This window comes from Sus scrofa, chromosome 7 (assembly GCF_000003025.6).
Source record: "Sus scrofa isolate TJ Tabasco breed Duroc chromosome 7, Sscrofa11.1, whole genome shotgun sequence".
In the NCBI taxonomy this organism is placed as follows: Eukaryota; Metazoa; Chordata; class Mammalia; order Artiodactyla; family Suidae; genus Sus; species Sus scrofa.
In genome coordinates, this window is record NC_010449.5 from 993,900 (window position 1) to 1,016,220 (window position 22,321).

The following is a 22,321-nucleotide window of genomic DNA, read 5'->3' on the forward strand; positions in this document are numbered from 1 at the left end:
TCTAAGGCAGCATAATCTCCAGATCGGCATGCACACACAGCTATGGAAGCCCCGCCAGCACGCTGTCTGCTCAGCGCTCAGGCGCGCATCTCCAGGCCAACATCTTCTCCCCGAGGTGTGGCCCTGAAAGTGGCGTCCGCAGGACCCGCCCGTGGAAGAAGCTGAACGGAAGGAAAAACCTCCCATTATCTCAGCGCCGCCAGCGCGTGGCGAGGAGGGGGTTGCCCATTCTTCTGCTTTCGGTCTGTGGTACTGGTTTGGAAGTAAGTTCATCCAGTTTCACAGCTGGCTATCGCGCTCGCTGGCGATGAATAATCACAGAGAGCGCGTGTCAGCCCAGGGAAAAGAACGGGCGTGTCCTTGGAGTACATTTGCTTTACTTTCAAACCCAAAGTGAGCCAGGGACCCAGGGACACACGTCTTTTTAATTCTGACCCTTGACTCCAGACCGGACGCTGCTTCTGCGGGCCTCTGGGACCGCGGGCTGCCACCCTCAGCGACTACGGGGTGAGCCCTGCTCCGTCGACAACAGCACGGTCCCTAACCTCTGCCAGGTGGTAATCCAGGATCGGCTGTTCGCTGTCAAATGGACTTCCCCCTGCTGAAATACACCCTGGATTTAATTAGCCGTCATTCTTGATACTTTATGGAGCCGAGCCCAAGCGCCGTGGCTTTGACATTTAACCTCTGGCCCTTACATATTCACCAGCTTTAAACTCCTCGGGGACGCTGGTCCCGTGGAGTATATCTCAGATCCATCATCTGGGCCGCGGGGTCAACGCCAAGTCAGGGGCGCCAGGCCCACGGCCGCTGTCGTTTCCACCCCGACACGGGAGAGAAAACCACATTCCACCACGAGGTCCGTGGGGTGGGGGCGCAGCGGAAAGCACTCGTGCGTGCAAGAAGCTACCTGTGCAGAGAGCGGGCGGGGGGGGCACCGGCCCCTGACCGCTGGGCCCGCGGCCTTGGGTGTGGACGTCTCGTCTGGGAACCCGCTTCGCTTTAGCTCGCGGTCACGAACCGGGTGCTCTGGGAGCTGCTCGCTGGCCTGGCGTCACCGTTACTGAGGCATGACATGCGTGGGAAGCGTCCTTTCAAACCCCTCCCACGTTCCCAGGCGGCGACCTCCGAGGATGGAGGCCCTCCTTTGAGAGTCCCAACAGCAGCCCATCACGGAACAGGGCTCTCCGGACGTCAGACCTTCCGAAACTGAGGAGGAAAAGGCCCCAGGTGGCGGGCGCTGTTCGCCGAGCCGTCTCGGGACCTCAGCCAGGCCGCGCCTTGGGGAGTGACAGCCCCAGCCTCTCTCCCTGCCCTGGTACCCACGGGCCTGGCACCTAGCAGGTCCCCAGGGACCTTCCGAGTGGGCAGCAAATCCAGCCTCAGCAGGCAAACGCGCTGATGTCAACCAGGTCTGTGACAAAAACAGGAGCACAGGGCACAGACCTTGGCCCATGCCCATTGGGGCCAGAGAAGTGGGTGCAGCCAGTGGGGAGCCCGCCCGCCGAGTCTCAGTTAGGGCTAGACGCCAGGTTCTAGCCTCTTTCAAGAAACCAGAGCCTGGGTCAGCTGCTCGGAGGACACTGCACAGAGACCCTGGGCGCCGACGTCTGGCTGCCCCCGAGCCTGTTCTCCGAGCGGCTGATGCAGGCAGATGACCGCAACCCTACTGTGTGGCCGTGAGCGTCGTCCCAATGGCGTGATGGGGTGGGGGGCAATGCCTCAGTGGCACTTTGGTGCTTCGGGGTCTGGCAGCCACCTCACCGGGTGGGCTGACCGTGGTGCAGTCACGCCGCCCCACAGGTATGTTCCGAATCAGGTAAGTACCCGCAGCCTGAGATCCACGAGCCCCACAGCTCCCCCTCCCAGGCGACACGTGACCACGGCAGACACTCCCGGCATCAGAGGTGAACAAGGCCTCTGTTTCCAATTCTCTGGAATTTTGTTCAGGTTTTGCTAACTGAGGTTTTGGTAACAGAAGTTCCCAGGTGGTAAAAAATCAGGGCCGGCGTCTGGAGGCTGGTCTTGGGGATCCCGAGAGCTCCCGGCCCAGCATCAGGCCCACAGCCCGGCTCTGGAGCATCCTCAGCATTTCAGGGCCTTCCTGGTTCTCAGGCTGGTCTTGGGTCAAAGGCGAACGTCACCCGGGGAGGAGGGTGAAGACTCCAGTCGTTCGTAAGAAACGTGACACTGGAAAACAGCACGTTTTCCCTCCAAACTCTCGGCAAAATGAAACTGGGAGCCGACGAGACCAACTCGCCGGCTTTTGAAAGGAACAGCTCTGTCTAAAGACCAGTGTCACGGCTGATTAGAAATCACCAAATCTTCTTTAAAAGAGCCACTTTCTTGCAAAACCTCGGACATACAAACTTGTTCATTTAAAGCATTTCTGGCAGTCGGGAAGGAAGAAGCGGTTGACAGGTCAGCAGGGAGAGAACAAGTGGGGCATTCTGCACACACGCCCCAATTCTGGCATGACGTCCCTGCGTGGAAGTGCATGTGTGAGCGTGTGTGTGTGTGCAGGTGTGCTTGTGTGCATGAGTGCTCTAGTGTGTATATGGGGTTGTGTGTGTGCATGCATGTGTGCGTTTGGGTGCATGAGGCTCACGCTACAAGGAGTGACACTGACCCGAGGGGTCACGGAGGCTGGGGACCCAGGACCTGCCCCCTTTCTTCTCCCTCTCACCCCCACTGGCCCCGCAGCCCCGCAGCCCCCACCGCCGCCCCGCCTCGGAAGTCTTCCTCCAAAGTCACGTCCTCCCCAGTCCCCCACTGTGGTCTCGGCCTGGAACTTCCCTCGGGGCGTGGGGACCCCCTGGGTTCGGAGTGGCACTCGGGTCGGGGGGACTCGCACGTCCGTCCTCAGTCACCTCAGGCCCGTCCGTCGGGTTTCCTAACTCTGTCCCGCAACCTCTGACTCTGCTTACTCTGCAGACTCAGCCCGAAGGACCCCTCCTCCAGGAAGTCTTCAGGGCGCGAGGTCCCGCCTCCTCCCTTCCCGAGGAGCCCAGTGCAGACCGAGTGCTCACCGCAGCACGTGCCCAGGGAGCTGCCCCTCGCCACCGACCAGCAAAGGCCCCGGAGCAGCCGGCCTGACTACGGAGCCAGTGGGAGGGGAGCGGTTGTGGGGCCGCTGGGAAAGCTGGAGGCACCCTGCCTCTCTGCTGGGCACCTGGCCCACGGCGACGTGGGGAGAGAGAGGGGCAGCCGGGGCCCTGACACCTCGGACGTCAGGTTGTGCAGGACAACGTTTTTCCAGATTCACCTTTTCTGTACCTCGAAGCTAAAAATATCCTAATTTGGGGACGGAGTCAGGGCGGGAGATGACAAGCTGCCTGAGGTCCTGGCCTCCAAGGCTTCCAGGAACCCTGGGCTCAGGCAGAGGGTCTGCAGCAAGGACGCCCCACTCTACACGGCCGGCTCTGCCTGGGAGGCAACTGACGGGTGGCGTAGATCAGAGCCACAGGCCAGTGTGACAGCACCACTGCCCGACCCAGTGGGTGGCCCTCGGGGTGACCGGCTGTGGCCCTGGCCAGCAGGTCCGATCATGCGAAGCAGGCCGTGACCATCTGAGGTGGGACCACCCTGGGCCCTCCTGTGTCTCCCGACCCCACAAAAGAGCCCGCATCACAGGACAGGTCAAGCCACAGTGACCAGGACCCTCCAACTCAAGGACTCTGCGTGAAGCCCACGAGCACAGCCCCCTGACCTGGCACTGGGCAGGTGGGGTGCTCTGTCCTCTGCCGTCTAGGCGCTGGTGAGCGGCAAAGCCAGCATTCTGCTCAGAGAGCACATCGGATCTGTCTTGCCTGCTCACAGGACCCCTGCAGCCTTGACTGACCATTACTGGGCCTGGACACCCGCAGCCTGGACACTCACGGCTGCGGGCCAGACACCTGCTGCGTACTGGGCAGTAAGGCCTCAGGATGGCGCAGCTCCAGGCCACTCGGGTGAGGGCAGAACTGGGCTCCGGTTTCAAGTCTGTCTGTAAACCTTATATTTCCCCAAGGGTGGGGGTGGGGGCAAAAGAAAAAGAAAAAAGCTAAAACCAAAACACCCAGCAAAACAAGCAGGCAAACAAACCACCACCGACGACCAACTCCACGCGGAGTGAGTGACCCTCCTTGCGTTTGCGGGAGGGCGCGAGCACCACGCCTCCCTCCTTTGCTGTCTCGACCCCAGGATGAGTCACCCTCAAATCAGACGCTGGGCGTGTCGTGCTGAGGCCTGGGCGGACGGTGCGTCCGGCAGTCCCGCCACCGTGGTGGGCCTTAAACACACTCCTCGTGACGACAAACCGCCTCGAACGCTTTTTACCTATTTCAGGATTCAACGTAAAATGCTTACCATACCACGCCTTTTGCTTTTACCTTGAATTTTAAACTTTAAAATACTTGCCATTTTTTTTTTTTTACATTTAGTTTGGCATTTCCTAGAGTCACTGACAGATAATCTTCCTTATCAGACGAAATCTTTCAAACTTTGTACCAAGAAATATAACCGCCTACACCGCTCTCTCTCTCTCTCTTTTTGGAGAGATCTGAAAAAATCAGATATCGGCCGTGTTGCTATTGCTGTTGTTTAGAATATTCTGGTTGGCAACATAGCAAAGACAGTGCAGGCACACGCGGCCCCAACTGTATGTGCCCAGCAGGTTTTAGGAGAACGACTATGTGAACGTACATTTCAAAATAACTCTGGGTCTAAGTCCAAGCACACACTGTTTAAGAAGTGGGGTAACGTCCCTCTCAGACAATTTTGTGCAAGCGGAAGAAACGAATGGCAGAGGACTGCACCTGTCATCCTAAGGTGGCATTTCTTAGTTCACGTCGCACGGCGCTTTCCATCTGCGACGGAGGTAATCGGTCAATGCCATCGTCGGACTCTGTGACTTCTCTTTCACGCACAAGCTCCTTCCACCCAGCGCGGCTTTATTGCGGTTCACAGACATTGTGTTTTTACCCATCGAAGGTTTATGGTGACGTGCGCTGTCAGATGACGGTGAGCAGTTTTGAGCAATAACGTGTGTTTTTCTGAAGGCATGCACTTTTTTTAGAAGTACTGCTACTGCACGCAGAGCGCAGCTCGGGGCAAACACAACCCCAGACGCCCTGGGAAACCGAAACAGTCACATGATTCATTCGCTTTCTTGCAGCGTTTGCCTTCCCGTGGTGGCCTGGGACGGACCCGCCAGGTCTCGGAGGTTTGCCCGGGCTAAAAACAAACGACGTGGCTTATGGCAGGTCACAGGCTGAGTTAATAGCCCAAAGCCCGATAAGCCTCGTACTCACCAGGCACGATCCACAGTCAAGACTGAACTGACGCCGTAAGCAGAAGAGCGTGTGTCCCTGGGACAGGTCTCAGTGGTGAACACGGACACACTCAAAGACACGGCGCCTACACCTGTGTGAGCCCGGCTCACAGAAGACGCACAGGGACTCCGGCCGTGCAGGATGGGGCCACCTCGCTGCTCACTAACGTGGGCTGAATGTTCCAGCTCGGCTCAGACCCCAGACGACTCTCCTGACGCGAGTCTGTCCCCAGAGGCCCTGCGAAGCCCTCGCCGGGCACCGGGGCGGCACATGCCGTGGGCACCGTGAGCCCTGGGTGACACGAGGAGTGCAGCCTGACTCCAGGACTTCCGGTGGGTTTTAGCTCTGAAATTCTCTAAACCAACAAAGGGAAACGCAACTAACTGCTCCCACAGAAAGTCAACCGCAGCTTATTCCAGAGGTGCCAGGAGGAAGGCTCTCTCCAAAGGGAGCGGGAGAGATGGGAAAAGAGACCTCTGGAGGAGGCAGGGCGGGGAAGGCACGGGGTCCGGAGCCCCAGGAGCCCCCACAACTTGCGATGTCCAGGGTGACACACCTCAGTCTCCCCCAGGGAACTCTTTCAACCGCGGCCTGTGTTCTGGAAAACTCGACCGAAGGGCAGGGTGGGAGCTGAGAGCTGGGCCGCGTCCGGGGAAGTCTGTCCAGATCGTCCTAAATTTAGAGCGTGTACAACTGCTATCTTGCAGGAGGCAGCAGAGCTAGCTGTGACCCCAGAAGGCAAGAGCTCTGGCAAAACAAATGATTACGGGGGAAAGACTCTTCCTGGGGAAAGACGCGGCCGACATCATTCCTGACTCTCCAGACATGTTTAACAGGCGTCACCGGGGCCTTTTACTGGCGGGAGAGCAAATGCTCCCGAAAAACTAGGATGACGGTGGCAGCGACAACTCGTCGCTTCTCAGCAACGTTCACCCATCCGGTCATCCCCGCCTCCTTTTTAGGGCTGCATCTGCAGCATGTGGAAGTTCCCAGAGCTGCAGTTCAGAGCTACCCCACAGCCACAGCAATTCAGGATCTGAGCCGCATCTGCAACCTACCCCACAGCCACAGCAACTCAGGATCCCTAACCCACTGAGGGAGGCCAGGGATCGAACCTGCGTCCTCAAGGAGACTAGTTGGGTTCGCTACGGCTGAGCCGCAACAGAACTCCCTGTCTTGGGGTTTTAATGCCTCGCCTGTGACGGGCTCTGGGGCCAAGTCGCACACCTGGTTCTCCCCGCATCCCAGGCCGGGGACAGGGCTCTGCACTAAACTCGCCGGAGCGCCACGCTGTGCCTGAGCCGCCTTGAGAGGCCAGCGTGGACGGACGATGCAGGCTGGACAGGCCCCGGCGGGAGGGGAGGCCCGGGCTGGGGACAGTGGGGATGGAGAGAGCACGTGGCTGCTGAGCCGGAGCCTCGGCGGGGCTGGCGGGGCGTTGTGGCAGTGGCCTCACCACCATCCAGGCTGGACGGCGCCTCGAGGGGGCTGTCCTGAGCCCGAGGGTGTGGAGTGGCGCCCCCGACCAGGACGGGGTCCAGACTCTGCCAAATGACCCTGGGGCATGGTCACCCCTGCCGAGGGCCACCACCTGGACCCGAGGATGGAGGTCTTCCAGTGAGTGAGTCGCTCGCTGGTTACTGCTCCGCGAATTCCTGGGGTGCGTCTTGGATGGACAAGGCCTCCTGCCAGCACTGGAGGCCATGCCGGAGGCTGAACACACGGCTGGAAAACGAATGGAGCAGAGGCTGCCTTGGAGGGACACAGTCGGGCCCTCGGTGCTGGGGAGGGAAGCGCGCAGTCGGGGCGTCGTGCAGGCACCACAGCCCGGCGCTGGGGAGCGCACAGCTCGGGGCGGTGGCAGCCGTGAGGACGTCCTTCCTTGGAGCAGACGAGCAGGTGGAGAGGGGAGTAACTGTCACTTCTTTCTGCCTCAGATGCAGACGGGTTTGCTGCTTTGCAACTGAGCACCAAATGTGAAGCCTCTGATTTGGGAGGAGCTTGTGAACACAAGGTAAATGCTCTCAGGTTGCAGGCGGCGAGGGCATTTCGTCACTGAAAAAACAAATCCTAGAATTGCTGTGGCCGTGGACTCCCCCGAATTGGACTTTCTGAAATCTCCGGGACAACCTCCTTGCTCTGAACAGTTAGCGCCCGGCAGGGAAGACCCTCTCAGCCCGAGGGCCACGGCGGGGCGGAGGCTCCTCGCCTGGAAGCAGCGACAGGCAGGACTGGCAGGACGGTTGTGCCGTCCCTTCTCTCGCCCTAACGAAGAACTTTTAAAAATCCTTCCGTGGAGCCAGAAGTGCTCAGAAAAAGGGGGTGTTCTTTGCAAAACATGTAGTTGGGTTTTCACCACAAGGAAGTTGGACCCTAAAGAGCTTCTGCAGCGTGGAACACCGCCTGTTTCCCTGTGAACAGTCCCTCTGTCCCCACGGAGGACACCAGGGCCATCCCACCTCCCCCAGTGCATTTTCCTCCGAACTGCCTCCACTCAAGCGCTCACAGGCCCCAGGGCCTTCTGCACGCAAGAAAGGCCTAAACTGGCAGCAAACCTCTGGCAAGCTTCGGGGGGATTCCGTCCCCATACACCCCAGACGGGGCTACAAGCAGGGCTCTTGCAGGTTCTGCTTCGGTTTCCGTCTTGCGAGCGCGGGTCCGAGAACGCAGGCAGGGAGGCCCCTCCACAGGGACGCAGGCCCCCAAGCTCCGCCCTTCAACCTTCCGTCGGTTTTCAATTAAGCGACAGTGCACCCGGGCCGGGGCTCAGCGCGTCGGAGGAGTCGCCCAGTAACCCCCAATGCACCTGTTAATTTTGCCTCTGGGTAAACAGTTGAAAACTCCTCAGCTATTTCCTCAAATTGGGTGGAAACAAAGAAACACGAGATTAAAAAAAATGTCTAGATTAGGGAATTGGAGATGCATTAATTTAAAAAGGGAACAGGGTCAAACCAGGGGCTACAAGGCTAATAAGTACAGAGCGCCCAGCAGGTTAAGAGTTCACTGAATTTACCCCTCGATCTATTCCAGACGCGGCCAATGATGCCTTATTGGATCCAGACCCGCCGTGGCTTCCCAGGACCAGCCTCCGCCCGCGCCCCCGCCCCCTTAGGCCCGCCGCTGCCCCGACCCACTGGCGGGGGGGCTTCCTCTGCTGGCAGCCCCTGACTTTTGTTCTCCGAGCTGCGGCCTCGCCTCCCCGCTCTGCTGTGGGAATCAGGCAGAACCGCCGCCATGCAGCCCGCAGGACACCCAAGTCGACCCTCCTGGAGGAGGGCTGAGCGCTTTATTACCCAGGAGGCCAACCCCGGGTAAGAGACCCCACCCAACAGCAAGCGCGCCGGCCGGGCGGGCGGCCGAGGTTAAGGGCTCAGAGATTTACTGGAGGGGCTGGGCGGGGAGGTGCCCATCCTTCAAACACGCTTTCTGACACCCTCGGTCTCGGGGAGGAAGAGGAATCGGAACACAAGAAGCCACTTGGTGAGGACATTCAGAAAACACGGCTTTGTCCCCAGTACGGGGCGGGGGGGGGGACGGCCTGAGCCCCTCGCTGGAGTGAGACATCGTCTCACCTTTTAATTACTGTCAACGTGGAGAGTTATAAGACGGAGAAACATGCATCTATTCTACTGCAAAAGGAAATCAGTTTGAGGTGTTTGCTGATGTCATGTGAACACTTAAATGCGGTCGGTGAACAATAACATAACACTAAACTCACATTAAAGGGGTTTACTGGAAATAACAGACTTTATTAACGTTAGGGGCTTCAGGGTAGGAATTCGCTTCTCGCCTGTGGAGTCCAACTGCTGGAAAACAGGCGTGCGGGGCGGCTGGCCCGCAGGCAGGGCGGGACCCAGGCTTAACGGGGAAGACGCTGGTGGGGCTATGGCCCCGGCTACAGCAGGACTCGCCCAGGAAACCGCCAGGGGCTCCCCCGCGCCAGTGTGTACCCCTAAACAGCACGCCTTTAAAGATAACCATCCACGAGAGAAGGGCGGGGCGGGGGCGCTCCCCCTGGAACACGGGAGGCTTGAGTGACAGCCCGAGGGACGGGGACAGTCAGGTCTGTACGCACGCATCTCCCAACCTCAGGGCCTCTTCTGTTCCTCACTCGGAACAAGCACCTCTTATCTGGAGAGACGAATGCTGTCATATGAGGAAAAAGCACCGGGCCACTGGCAACGCCGCTGAGCATGCAGCCACACACATGTGCCACGCGGCCTCGTGGACAGCGGCACTGATTGTGCCACGTGGAGGAGCCCTGGGGCCGCGGCTCCCGCTGTTCCGAGGCCTAAAGACCGCCGGGTCACAGCAGCAGCAGCAGCAGCAGCAGCAGCAGCTCATGAAGACTGGGGGGGCCTCTGCCCACCCCCAGGGGGAGGCCCGGACCCAACAGGCTGTGCGCCCAGAACTTCAGGGGAGGCAACAGGTTCAACTTGCCAGGATTCCTTTAGGTCAAATCCTCTAAGAAGGTTTTCTATAACAAACTCTTTTTCTACAATGAGGTACCACCTCACACCAGCCAGAATGGCCATCAGGAAAAAGCCTACAAATAGCAAGTGCTGGAGAGGGTGTGGAGAAAACCCCTGGTGCACTGTTGGTGGGAATGTAAACCCCTGCAGCTACTCGAGAACAGTGTGGGGGTTCCTCGGAAAACGGAAAACAGAGGTGCCAGACGATCCAGCAACCCCCTCCTGGGCATTTATCCTGAAAAAAATCACAGCTCCAAAAGATCCAGGCAGCCCTGTGTTCACAGCAGCCGGGCCGTGGAAACAACGTGACAGTCCCTGGACAGAGGAGTGGGTGAAGAGGATGTGGTGCCCACACACACATGCTGGAATACTCCTCAGCCATAAAAAGAACAGAGATGCCGTTCGCAGCAACGTGGATGGAACTAGAGACTCTCACGCCAAGTGAAGTAAGTCAGAAAGACGAACACCATATGCCGTCACTTCTACGTGGAATCTAAACTTTGGCACAAATGAACCTACTTACAAAACAGAAACAGACTCACAGACATAGAGAACAGACTTGTCGTTGCCAAGCGGGGGCAGGGGAGGGAAGGACTGGGAGTTTGGGGGAGCGGATGCAAGCTAGCACCTGTAGGATGGATAAACCTGATCCCCCTGTGCAGCACAGGGAGCTCTATTCAGTATCCTGAGATAAACCAGAAGCGAAAAAGAAGATATATGTATAATTGAATCACTTTGCTGTATAGCAGAAATTAACACAATACTGTAAATTGACTATATTCCAATAAAATTTTTTAAAGTTTCTGCCTAAAGAGCAGAAACTCAGACACAGAAGTCGAGAAGCCTGCTCGAGACCCAGGATGCATTGCTGTGTCACAGTCTGCAGGAAACCAGCTCGAAAGCAGTAGTTCACTGCTCATCTCCACAAGCTTCAGAGGGTGCTTTTCCTTGTAATTCATATTTTGATGACGTCGCATTTTCACTTTTCTCTCCTGACTTGCGTTATCTGCCACCCTCGACCCTCCCCCTTTCTTCTGTCCCCGGGGATGGCAGAAGGAGGGGCCGCAGCCTCGCAGGCTGCCCACCGCCTGGCGAACGTGCTCACTTCCGTCCTGGTGGGCGGGGGAGACGCGGGCGTGCCTCGCTGGGCCCTCCCCGTCTCCAAGTGCGCACAGGAACTTCTGAGACGTGCTCGAGACACGTGACGTCGCCACACCAAGCGCAGCGCCGTGTCTGTCTGTGGAAGGTGGCCTGGAGATCCCACAGGCGGGGACGGGGTGGTGCGGGGCCAGGAGGCCGTCCATCCCTGCCGGCTCAGAGCTGGAGGCCAGGCCGCCAGCAGACGGGGATGCGAGGGGGGCCCCAGGGAGCGGGTCAGCTCCCCGAAGAGCATGCTCATCACTGCGCCACCCCTGCAGTGGTTCAAGACTCGCTGGGCCAGCCTGGGAGACGTAACCAGATGGCACAACCATCGGCGTGATTTACACGGGGGTGAGACGCACAAATCGCACGTGGATCGTGCCGAGTTAGTCATCCTAGGAAATCCCCGGAGCTGAATGAATGAGTCATGCACGTAAAGTGTGCGTAGTGTTTTTTCTCCCCAGCTCTGATATCAGTGCCAACCCCCACCCCCGCCCCCGCCCCCGGGCCGCAGCACCATCCAGAGGCAGACAACGTCCCCTCTGTTGCAGAGCAGAGGCACGGTCAAGGCGGGCATGACATAGGATGCCACTGGAAGCAGGGCAGCTAAGGCTGTGTCAGCATTTCCATCATAAAAACCGCTTTGCAAACATTCCTATCTCAGTTGTAAAAATTCACACCCGAGTGAAATTTGGTAGCAGAAACAATTTCACTCCGTAAAACTGGGAAAGGTAAATGTTCCAAAGTCACACGTGTCAAGTGCAAGGATCTCTCCTGCACAGACACGGGCGAGAGAACTGGGGGAGGCGGGGGGGCGTCTGCACGGGGCGAGGCTTCTGCCGCGGAGTGACAAGCACCTCGGCGGCTCTACCTCCCCCAAACCCAGGATATAGAGGCCACATGCCAACTGGGATTTCAGTCTTCAAAACTCAGACTTTGTCACTGTAAAAACCGCGACAGGAGGACTCGTGACACCTTCCCTCCGGCAACACCATCCACCCTTGTCCTGCGGTGACACTGGGGACATCCGTGGGCAAGGCCCCTGGGGTGTGTGTGTGCCTGGACAGGAACGGGTGCTGCTGCACAGGACGGGCTGAGCGACGGCCCAGACGTTGGGGGGGTGGGGGGCAGGTGACCGGGGACCGCAAACCCCCTTTCCTGGGTCCTGAAACACCCGTGTGTCTTTTCATCCATTTAGTGGCGAGGAGAAACTTCGAGACCCCAGGCCGATTACGGGGACGCATTCCTTTATCATACTTCCTTATGAAGGGGGATTTTTTCGAAGCACAGAGACAATCAGAGGAAAGAAAGACGAGGAAGGAGGGGGCCCTGAGCTCGGCCCCGACGCCTGTCAGAGTCTTCACTGGGGGGCTGGGGCTGGACCTCCAGAGTGTCCCTCTGCAGGAAATCCCTCCCACTCACACCCACGACACACACACCAGCCAGCCCCTCCCCTCGGGTCAGGGAAGGCGCACGGGGTCCTCGTGGGACCCGGGCGAGGATGGCGCCAACCAAGCCCCTCACGGGGGAGCTCCCGAGGCCACCCGTCGGCAGCCACAGGCCCCGTGTCTCCTCCAGGCGCTGTGACCGCACTCAGGTGACGCACTTCGGGGATTTAAAGGCCGAGTCCTTTTCTTTCCTATTCCTGCCATTGAGGGAGGACCCCACATAGAAGGGGACGAGGCGGGGGCTGGGCAGAGCTGGCATCAGCGCCGACAGAACTGGGTCCCCTCTAGGACGGGCACAGGCCCCCAGGAGCACAGACAGCAGCCCAAACGCCACCGTTCTCAGAGCATGCGGCCCCTGCACCTGCTGCCCGGAGCCGGCCCCAGGGGGGACAAAAATCAGGGGCGGAACAGAAGAGGACAAGTTAAGCAAAGACTCCTGCTGCGCCAGGCAGGCAAGGCATTACTCTGTCACCAGGACAGAGTGACAGCGGGAGGTCAACCTGCAGAGTGACAGGGAAATCACATTTCTCAGGAAAAAACAAACACAAAGCCATCCTTCCAAGTTTGGAAGGTCAAAATTTACGTTGCGACCCACTTTAGGTGGTGTGGCCTACGTTCTCCTCCCGCTGCTGCCACTGCTGCTTCTGGCACTATGGTAACACCCACCCACCCACCCCCTGCACGTGTAAGGATGCACGCGCTTGCGCGCGCGCGCGCGCACACACACACACACACATTCCAGGGAGCGTCTGGAGCTGTGAGACCCTGCGTGTCTGTGTCCAACTCCCACTGCAAACCTCCCCAAAGCCCCGCATCCCCAGAACCTGAGGGCCCCCGGGGACCCCAGACCCCGGCCCACGTGGGCAATCTGCACCCCGAGCCCCGCGGGGCACAGACCACCCCGGGGCAAGGCCTGCCTCGCGGGGCGGGCCAGTGAGGTCACATCTGGGAGCTGCCGGTGGTGACAGCAGCAACGGTGGTGTCCGTGTGTTTAAAATGCCTCTGCTATTTCCAACTCCTGATTCTGGGGAGTAAAGCTGAACCTGAGGCCCCACTCTGCGATCCACCTGGACCCAGACACCCGCCTCCACCACCTGGAGCGGCGGCCCTGTCCAGTCCCACGGACCACTCAGCCCCACTCTCTCTCCTTCATGGCTTCCAGTCAAAGCTCCAGGCCCCAAAACATGCTTAGCTACCAGGTTTGCACCAGACTCTGCCTCCACCAGCACCGCAGACGCAGCAGGAGCTTTTCCTGGCTGGGAGCTCACCTCACAGCACAAGGTCCGCAGCGGCACCACAGGGACGCCCAGCTTTGCTCAAGACCGTCTACACTGCCAGCTGCAGCCCGACTGGACAAAACACAACCGAGTCCCGGGAGCCGAGGTTCCATCAGGGTACCACACGCAGACGCCCACCCTGCCCCCGCCAGCCTGGCTTCACAGAGCTGGACTCAGAAGGGCTCCCAGTTCTGAGGGTTTGGAGGCTCGGACCTGAAACCAGCCGCTTCCCTGCCGGCCCCTTGCTGCACCTGCCCTGAGGTGAGGGGCAGCAGGTAAATGCGATGGAGCGAGAGCTAGGGACCATGCGGAGGCTTCCGAGCAGCAGAGCCACTCTCAGTGCTGTGCCAACTCCACCCGTAGCCAAGCACCGCAGTTATGCCCTGTCCCCCAGGAGCACATGGTCAAGGGAACACACACGCCGAGGCCACATGCGTGGGCTCCGTCCTCGGCAGACATGCCCGAGACCTCTGACTTGGAAGATACTGACCCCCCCGTCACCAGGTTCCCAAGAGGAGGACCAGGCCCCAGAGGGATCGGGTACCACGGCCAGGGCGCTGGCTGCAGAGCTGGGCCTGGGCCTTGCGCTCTGCATGCTCAGGAAATGCCAGCCCTCGGGACACGACCACGGGTCCCCAGGGGCAGACAAGGCCTGTGGGCACAGGGGCCGCGTGCTCTGCATCCGCTCCTACCGGCCCGGGGCTGGGGAGGCACCGCTGGTCCCAAATCGTGGCTCCTGACCCTCTGGAAGCTGCGCTTCGGCTCCGGCTGACGGTTGGTCGACTCAGGGCCACAGCAGGGGCTCACTGGAAAGTGTCCCCAAGCTCCTTTTTATCAGGAATGGCCTCCTGACTGTGCAGCAGAGTGATGTCCCCGAGCCTGGGAGACGGATGGCCCTGCCTGTGGCCTCCCTGAGAATAAGATGACGACACGCAGCTGTGCCGTTCACGACATCCTGCAGCAGGACGGAGCCCGGTCCCGGGTGCAGACTTGGTTTTGCGTATTAGCTAAGTTGTAAATATTCTGACTGTCGAGAGGCGGCTGCTGCTGGAAACTGCACTTCTGCCATTATGAGCAAAGGACCCAGAGGTCACCATCCTGCAAAATTCGCCGACCAATTTTGGGAGAAATTCTCGCCACGTCCACCCGCAGCGTGTGTTACTTCATGAGCATCTCAGGGGTCAGACCCAGTGTGTTTTACGTGGATGAAAACCCACACCCTCCATGTGTGAGAAAGGTCACAGGGCTGAGAGCTGGGAGCCTGAGGTTTAACTGGACTCTGATGCCAATATCTCAGCACGTGCATAATACATATAAAATCAGACAACAAGGATCCATAATGTAAAATCTTCAAACAATAAAACCTGGAGAAAAGTGCCTAGACGGTACCCTCGTTTCTTGCAAAGTAAGCTCATATTTAAGTTCAGATGGGCCGGGTTAACAATCACTATTTTTACTGTTAAAATGCCCCAGGGAAGTTATAAACGCACCAAATATGCCATTAACCTTCCTTTATATTGTGCAGCTGTGTGGCTCTGGACCAGGGACCAAACTCCCCAACCAGGCCAGCAACGTGAAAGAGGCTTTTCTAAAACCTTTCAGTAACAATGCTTTGCTTGTCACTAGATTTCCATTTCTTTTTCTACTACTTCACACCACTATTTGGTTTAGATTTTACTTATTCCAATTACTTTTCCCCGAGGAGTGTGTTATATTTTACGGAATAGGAGTAAAACCGGCAAGGAAACGTCACGGAGAGAGATGAGTAAATTCAGATGTTTATTTCTGACCCGAGTCTGCGCTCTCTGAACTCCCGTAAAATCACTCTCATCGACAAGTGAGAGGCGTTTTTAAGGAGTTCCCCCCGTGGCTCAGCAGTAACAAACCCAACTAGGATCCAGGAGAATGTGGGTTCGATCCCTGGCCTCGCTCAGTGGGTTAAGAATCCGGCGTTGCCGTGAGCTGTGGTGTAGGTCCCAGACGCAGCTCGGATCTGGCGTGGCTGTGACTGGGGTGTGGACTGGCAACTGTAGATCCAATTGGACCTCTAGCCTGGGAACCTCCACATGCTGCGTATGCGGCGCTAAGAAGCCAGGGAAAGAAGAGAGAGAGAGACACCTGGGACATTTCTGTAGCTGTTCCAACACTGTTGACATGAAGGGTCGTCCACTGATCCCAGGAGAGCTCGGCGAGGAGGTGGTTTTCATTCCGCTTCTGTCTACACGGGAGCTTAAAATCGCTGCAGCCGCAGAGAGAATGTCAGCGGTTTAGACCACTCACTAGAGGTGGCTGCGTGAAAGGAGAGCCGGCAGCCACGGCGCAGAGCCTTTTATTTTCTAGGACGAAGACGGATGCAGAGACACTGGGCGCGGCGTCTCGGGCCCGAGGACACACACTCTGGCCCGCTGGTCATGCTTCGCGAACTCTGCACTCAGACCCCCGAAGAAACGGCGACTCAGCCCAGGCTGTCAACTGACTAGCAGATCGTCGCGGGAATGTTTTGACCCCACACCAGCACTTCCCACGGAGATGAACAGTCGTGACGCTTCATCAGAAAACAGAAATGCCACGAGGGCGCTCGTGCTGCTCCTGCTTTGTCAGTGGAAGTGCCTTCTTTCCCCAGATGCCCTGCTTTTTACAGAAAGGCCCTGGACAAAGCAGCTGCTGGACTGGGTCTCATGAGAGACTAAGTCACAAAGTTTCTTAGGCAGATCAAACTAGGCGCGACCACACTACACTGGGTGAAAAAGTTTAATACAAAACATTAACTCAAATTTGGCCCCAAATCGCAAGGTTTTAGCAGTAAAGGCCACCAAGAGCCCAGTGAAACGGGTCTAATTGCCTTAAGAAGCCCCCTCCCTCGAGACCAGACTCCAAGCTCTGTCCCTTGTCACGGGCTGGGACTTCCTAACTGCCCTCTGCTCTTGCCTCGTGGAGGAAAGTGACAGGAAAGGCCTGGTTTCTGAATCATCTGTCCTGAGACCACAGGCAGTGGGGTCCAGCAGCCCTGCCAATGTCGCATGGACACGGGTGGCCCAGCCCTTCTGGGAGAGCCCTGGGCAGGGGCAGGGGCTGCTCAGAGGATGCTTCAGCCCCGTGACCGCCCATTTGGACCACCGACCGTCAACATTCAAAGAGCAAGCACCTAATTCTTCAAAACGCCTTCAAACATGGTCATCCTTAATTTCAGGAAATAGTACCAAGGCCAAATGTTACAAAACTAGAATACCTCGTCTAGTGCGTTGGACTAGACTGACCTGCACTGACCGGAAGACGGCTCTCCGCCGGTCTTCCAGACCCCACATCCTAGCGAGGAAGAGACTAAGCAGGTAACAGCTTAAGGACCACAAAACATCCACATAATAATGTTTTTCAAAAGGATGAGATAGTATCTTGTAATAACCTATAATGGAAAACAACCTGAAAAAGAATATATCTATAAATGCATACACACCCACACACGCATCTGTGATGCACTTTGCTGGACACCTGAAACTAACACAACATCATACATGAACTATAATTTTTTTTTTTTGTCTTTTTGCCTTTTCTAGGGCCACTCCCATGGCATACAGAGGTTCCCAGGCTAGGGGTCTGATCAGAGCTGTAGCCACCGGCCTACACCACAGCCACAGCAACGCGGGATCCGAGCCGCGTCTGCGACCTACACCACAGCTCACGGCAACGCCGGATCCTTAACCCACTGAGCAAGGGCAGGGACCAAACCCGCAACCTCATGGTTCCTAGTCGGATTCGTTAACCACTGCGCCACGACGGGAACTCCTACTTGAATTTTTTTAAAAAAAGATAACCAAGAGTTCCCATGGTGGCACATGGTAAACGAATCCGACTGGGAACCATGAGGTTGCAGGTTCGGTCCCTGCCCTTGCTCAGTGGGTTAATGATCCGGCGTTGCCGTGAGCTGTGGTGTAGGTTGCAGACGCGGCTCGGATCCCGTGTTGCTGTGGCTCTGGCGTAGGCCGGCGGCTACAGCTCTGATCAGACTCCTAGCCTGGGAACCTCCATATGCTGCAGGAGCGGCCCAAGAAATAGCAAAAAGACAAAAAACAAAAAAAAAAAAACAAAAAAAAGATAACCAATGAGAAAAAAAAGGAAGAGAGAAATTCAAAATAAATCGTTGGCCTGACTTTAATGATACATATTTTAAAATATTGGGAACACACACAATACATATTAGATATTTAATTAAAGTGTTATAAGGAAGTTCTGTTGTCTTTTTTTTTTTTCAGTTAAAAATCAGCTGGTCCATAGAATGGGCTACTACTCAGCACTAAAGAAGACACACATGCAGAGGTGAATCTCAAACGCATAAGCTAAGTGAAAGAAAGCAGATTTCAAAGGCTGCTGCTGTGTGATGGCATTTATACCTTATTCCGTAAAAGGAGAAACTACAGGGCAGAAAACACATCAGCGATTATGGGAGCGAGACACGGGGCGAGAGGGACACTGGCTGAGAGAGGAGGGGGTTTTCCGGGACGGACCCCACCCCACGCTTTTCAACACCACGACCGCTCGGATACCCTCTGAAGTGCTGCACCCGCCGGTGCCCCTCCAAGAGCTTTTCCCAAACGGCCCACGCCCGAGTCCACGACTGCAGGTGAGAAACGGGTTTCACCAACGTCAGACCACGGTCCTTCAAACGCTCTGTCATTGCTTGCGTTTAAAGCTCTCTGAATCCCGGAGAGGTTAACCATGCTGTACGGGCGTCCGCGTGTTTGCTGTTGTTTTCGGGGGCAGGGGTACGGACGTGCTCTGCTGGCCTCTCCAGCCCTGCTTACGGCGGTGCCCGCAACGACTCACGCTCCCGAAACACAGAACCCGATGCCGGCCGGAAAGGGTGAGGCTCGCGGTGGAAGTGACAGGAGCCCGACTCAGAAGCACACCTGGCGGTTCTCACTCGTGCGCGGGTAACACCCCCACGCGAGGCGCCGAAGGCCGCGGGGTGTCAGTGGTGGGACGGAGCCTGGCCTGCGGGCTGGGGTTTCCAGGAACTTGCTCAGGAAGGTAAACGCCTCCCTTCAAGAGCTTCGGGAAGTCGAGTTCTCCAACCCGCTGAGTTGCACACGACCAGATGCGGGTGGGAAGGGGGTGAGAATCCGCGCTTTCCTGCCCCGACGGCCATGGCCACCCCCACGGCCACGCCAGGCGCCGTCCCGTCTGCTCTACCAGCGCCTGGTCCGAGGGGAGCATCACGCCTAAGCCCACCTGGGCCACTGACCTCAGGCCTCTCCATTCAAGCTCTGTCTTTCCTCTGCGGAAAGCGAGGGACAGAGGCCTGCGGTCCCCTGCAGGCCGTGTGCACACAGCAGGAAGGGGCTGCTGCAGGTGAGGGACAGAGGCCTGGGCTGACCGAATGCTCGTTCTCGGAGGATGCGCAGGCAGCCCAAGCGGGAGAAGATGCTGCAAGGCACCTACACAAACCCATGTGCACAGTGACCAAACGGCACCGAGAACCCGAGCTTCTAGAACCGGGGTTGACGTGAGGCGGCCTCTGTCCTGCATCCGCCACCCCCCCCCCGCCCCCGCCCCCGTTCTTAATAACTCCGGCTGTTAAAAGTCTGTCTTACGGGAAACAGAACTCTGTCTTATAAAATATGATTTTGACCTTTGGAACAATATCAATGAGTCCTGTTTCCTCTACTAAATAACAGCCTTCAAACGTGAAAATGCAGCGTTCCAGTTTCTACTTTAGGACAAAGCATATACTGAAGCTGTTTCTAAGGGGTATTTAAAATCGCCGACTAAAGGATGTCAGGCCCTTGACCTCAGTCACCGAAAGTGTCATTCTCTGTCCGCGGCCAGCAGGTTGGCCTCAGGTCACCCAGAAGCCCTGGGAGCTGAAAGTTGGATGATCTCAAAAACCAGGTTCCAGAAGGTTCCGATTTACGCCAGGCTGGGCTGGGGAGGACCATTCAGGACGCCCGGGGGCCGTGGGGGGCTCACCGTGCTGCAGCCAGGGCGTCGGCACCTGGCCGGGCCCCCTGGGCGCAGCAGGAGAGCCTGTTCCTGCGGAGAGGGCAGCCTCCAGGGCTGGACTCCACGCGGCCGATCCAGCAACTCCGATTTCAGCGCACGGGGCAGAAATCTCAGCGGCCAAGGTTAGGCTGCCATCTCTCCCCTCAAAAAGGGAAAAGGCCAGAGGCAGCCTCAGGTCTCGGGGAAGCTGGCCGACCGGCAGGCGTGTGGTCGCAGCTTCGCCCTCGAGAGACGCACTCTGTCCCCAGGCTCACTGAGTCAGGGGCTTATCGACACACTGGGTCCCGCTCCAGTTCCACTGTCCCTCCGGAAAGGTAAGTCCACACAGGACACACAGCACCTGTCAGGCTGAGACCTCACACTGCTAACATTCCAACGGAAACGCCGATGTTATGAGGCCAGAGAACAGACAATGCAGAAGCTTAACCAAAATGCCTCCACCCCTTCCCCAACGATCTAAGCTTTAGTCACACTTGAAACCTTTGAGTATGTGACTGGGATTTACAGAAAATAGCTTGGGCAGGAAGGGAGATGACGACGAAAGAACAGCTATTTCTGCACTAGAATCCCGCATTCTTCACAAACCAGACCAATAAAAACAGTGTTTTGTTGGATGAGTTCAGCTCATTTATTTATTTTAGAGCCTGTGGGTGATCCGTTGGTATTGAAAGAGAAATAAAAATTATTTTGTTTAATATTTCAGACTGAAACCGTGGTTCTCTCTTTACAGAAACATGCTTTGGACGACAGACAATAGGACAAGACCAGGGCTCCTGCTGGCACAGCATTGAGCCTCCAGGAGAACAGCAACGCCAAAGCACGCTGGCGACACACCCTGCTCACAGGTCTGGAGCAGCACACAAGCTACCAGGACGAGTGCGCGGTTACTTCAAATGGGCATCTCAGACAAGTCCTCTGCCTCGGCCAGAGTGAGGCTGACAAACATTAAAACCTTTCCTACAAGGCACCTAGGATTTACGCGTTCCTGCAACTTGCTGAAGAGTTTGTGCTGTGACCTGTCTCTGCCAAAGGACCTCGCCCAGCTGGACCCAGCCAGCCTCAGATTAACTCGAAAACATCTAACCTTTTATTCCTGTGACGCCTCCCTGGGGGGGAAAATGTGGATTTTTTTACTTTCTACTATCGAATGATACTTCTCTTTAGGCTAAGATAAAGGGCAGAATTGCAAAGCTAATGGGGAAGAGAAGTAATTTTTATGCACATGACGATTCTAACACTGTTAAGAATGTCTTTCTAAGAGGCATTCTTTCTTCCAAATAGAAAACCTGCGTAACTTACACAAAACATCAAGAAAATATCCCTAAAAGAGAGAAGTTAAATCCTGGGGTTATAGGTAATTTATTGTGGGTAGCAACTGCTTCAAAGCTAAACTGACTGCATTACTCTGCTTTTTAACAGCTAAGAAATGATGATTTTCTCTCTGCACAACAGGAGGAAACATTTCGCAGGAGTGTGGTTTCAGACCCTAAGTTCAGCTGCTCTGCCTGCTGTCTGAGACTTTGCTAACCCGTGGCTCGGGGGCTGGCAGAGCCGTGACGGCGGGTGGGTTCTCCAAGGAGCTCCGACCCGGGGCTACGGGCGCAACCCTCGTCTCCCTTCACACACAAGGAAGAGTCACCGTGGGAAGCCAGCAAGTGGAAGAGAAAAGGTCTCAGGATTTCACCTTAGAGGGTGTGTCCTTCCTGTTTGGTACGTTTTGTGTGCAGGTAGCAGGAACTGGGAGCGGCACCCAGAGACCCTTGGCTGTGAACCCCGAAGTGTCGTGTAACGTGTGCGCAGCGTCCGTCCTCACAATTCTTCGGAACACGGGGAGACAGAGTGTGTGAGTGTGAGTGAGTGTGAGTGTGTGTGAGTGTGAGTGTGAGTGTGTGAGTGTTTTCCGCTGTAAACGGGGAGGGAGGAGGAGGGAAAGCGTCCTGGGTTTTCCCCAAAACCCTCAGTTTACATGAACTCTCTCGACAGCTTTTTTCCTTAAACTTTTCACGCGCATGAGAAGGGGCTATTTTATTACGAGTGATTTTAAGATTCTGACACCTCCTAAAAGCTTTCTAAAAATCACATGAGTCAAATTCACTCTTAAACTAAGGACTTAGACGTGTTCACGTGTGTCTCAGCTCCTCCGAGAAGAACCTCTGAGCACGCTCGCCCACACAAGGCAGAGTCTGGCGGTCGACAGGCGCCTCCGCCGCCGGCAGCGCTGGAAGCATCTCCGTATCAGCAGAAAGCAAACCTCTCCTCCTTGGCCCCTGCCCGTCCCTGCCCGGTACCCACACTGCAACTCACCAACCTTTAAAGCTGTGACGACATCAAAAAGCAAGCTGGGTAACATTTTCTAGTGTGTGTCCTTAAAAGAAATATTAGCCAATTTTAAACAAACTAGCCAACAAACCAACAGGAAAAAAAGTGGTCATTTTCAATTGATAAGATTAAATTATCTAAGCGAGGTGGGTCATAATATTTTATTTATAAAAAATTTAAGTGATTTTTTACAAAAATAAGAAATATGTGTTTACGTTTATTATCAGTTCAAAAACAATTCCACGAAGATAAATCACACAGATTGTCGAAGCCTTATCTGTAATTTTTTTTATTATTCAATGTCTTCCTCCACGGGAATGGCACTTGATTCATCTTTCAGAGTAGGGATCTGGGGA

General features: G+C 56.4%; 1 protein-coding gene across 2 annotated transcripts in view; it reads right to left on the reverse strand.

Moving 5' to 3' along the window:
• GMDS (GDP-mannose 4,6-dehydratase) overlaps positions 1-22,321 on the reverse strand; it is a 436,476-nt gene that overhangs the window by 144,812 nt on the left and 269,343 nt on the right. The gene's annotated exons all lie outside the window — the stretch shown is intronic.